We start from the raw sequence: 2,435 nt of genomic DNA, 5'->3' as shown, positions 1-2,435 counted from the left end.
TGTGATAACTCTTCTCTACTACCCAGAGCCTGTCTCAACTCCTCCCTGAACTCTGCACAACATTCCTTCTTCTTCAACATCCTTGCCTCTGACCTTCACTTGCTTCCTTATCTTAATTTCCATATCCAGTACTGCCTAGCTACATTATCCTTGTCACCACCTTACAGACAGCTTTCTCTTTCAGATTTCACCTTATGCTTACGATATAGTCTGTGTCCACTCTTATATGTCATCCCGTGTCCCTCCCTCTTCCTGAAATATGTGTTTACCATAGCCATTTCCTTCCTTTTCACAATATCCGCCACCATCTGTCATTCTCTTTACCCCTGCTCTTTTCACTTACATATCCACTGACGTCTGCTCCAGTTATCAAGCTTAGTCATCCAGCGTACTCCAGAATTCCTCTTTCTCTTCTATCATCCAGCCTGTGAGGCATACACATTGAGCACTCTTAATTCTTACTCTCATGTATATATCTCATGTATATCTCATGCACATATCTTTCTATGTAGCACTTTTAATTCTTATCCCTACTTTTATTTTTTCCATGTCTATTTAAGTGTTATTCATGACACCATGTTTGCACTGAAGCACCGCAGCAATTTCCTAATGTTGTAAACCTGCTCAACATTTGGCAATAAACCCCTTTCTGATTCTGATTCTGACAACATTCAACATCATGCCTTAAATTTCCAGCTTCAAACTTATGATCCTGTCTGACACTTTCTTCTTCTCCTTTGCAACACTATTCATGTACTCTTCCTTCAACATTACTCCTACTCCATTTCTCTTCCTATCTACACCATGGTAGAGCAGCTTGAATCCACCTCCAGTGCTCCTCGCCTTGATTCCATCTGGTCTCCTGTGCACACAGTATCTACCTTCCTTCTCTCCATCACATCATCCAGCTCTCTTACTTAACCAGTTATAGTCCCGACATTTAAAGTCCCTACTTTCATCTCCGCATTCCTGTCTCTCTTTCTCTCGCTGCCTCTGAACACGCCTTCCCCCTCTGCTCTTCCTTTGTCTTCGGTCAATAGTAACATAGCTTCCGCCGGCACTCTGGTAACCAACACCACTGGAAGTGGTCGTCGTTAACCTGGGCCCCGACCGATCCGGTATGGAAATCTCATAATTGATGATCATCATGTTTGATTTGGCAAAGGTTTTACGCCGGATGCCCTTCCCGACCGAAGATGGGGGTGCAATTTATGACGGGGAACACCGGCACTGGGAGTACTCTGGCTTGTGGCCCCCTCGTGGCTGTGTTGATTGGTGATATATATATTTACATTTTATCCCAGTCATTATTGTATTTTATCTTTCGTGCAACATGTTATGATCCCTGAAGCCATGGCTCAGAGGGACCTAACATATGAGATGCCAGCGCGCTTTTATAGTTCAACAAATTTTTAATAGTAGAAAAATAATTACATAAAAAGACCGAGATGGGAGACTGGGGCATAAACAAACAAAAGGGAAAGATCATCATCCAACCAGACACTTGGCGATCGGGATTCTACATTAATCCCCAAACTACTATTAGCAAAATTAAAAAAAAAGAACCAAAACCATAAACAAGTTATCCGGATCCAAGTAACAATAACCAGCACTGCAACAGCAGCTGCAAATTAACGCTGGTGCTGGTGGAGATGAGAGAGAGAGCGAGGGGGGAGGGAAAGAGAAAGCTCTTGTTCTGCTTTTTCAAGCCTTATACAAAATATGGTTAATATTTATAGCCAATCGGGGATTGAGAAAAAACAGCGAGCCGAAAACATGGCAGAAAACCAATATCAGGATGCATAGCACAACAAAACAATCAAACTTCTTGTTTTTCCTGTTTGATATTTTTACTGGCAAGTTTGGATGAACTTATTTAACCCCAATCATGTGACTTTATATCACTGGTGCATGTGTTCATATTTGAACTGTCAGGCTCAGTATGAATGTAAGGGTACAATAGTCTGCGTAATTCTACGCAGATTTCAGGACGCTGTGCAGCGTGTGTGCTACAGCGAGTGTTACGCAACAAGCAGACTTCTGGGAGATCCGGATCCAGCCCAAGTGTAATACTAATCATCAGGGTGAGTGTGGAGTCCTTTAAGTAATGTTTACGAACAAACACACCAAGCTGTCAGCTGTGCACGTTTTAAAATGTGCAAAACTTTTTATTTGGCATATCAGTAAATGAAAACAAATATATTTTTCTAACATGCTGCTAAAGTTAGTTCAGCTTTTACAAAGAAAATGTTAAGCTCATTCACTAAGTGCCTGAGTCACTGCTGAGATTCCGTTTATACATGTAAGCGACCCCATCAAAGCTTCATAATCACTGGCTGCCAACAATAAATATGCTGTATTTTTATTTACACACACACACACACACACACACACACACACACACACACACACACACACACACACACACACACACA

The sequence above is a fragment of the Pundamilia nyererei genome, unplaced genomic scaffold (genome assembly GCF_000239375.1).
Source record: "Pundamilia nyererei isolate P.nyererei 1_Seehausen unplaced genomic scaffold, PunNye1.0 scaffold00100, whole genome shotgun sequence".
Lineage (NCBI taxonomy): Eukaryota > Metazoa > Chordata > Actinopteri > Cichliformes > Cichlidae > Pundamilia > Pundamilia nyererei.
This window is presented reverse-complemented; position numbering follows the sequence as displayed.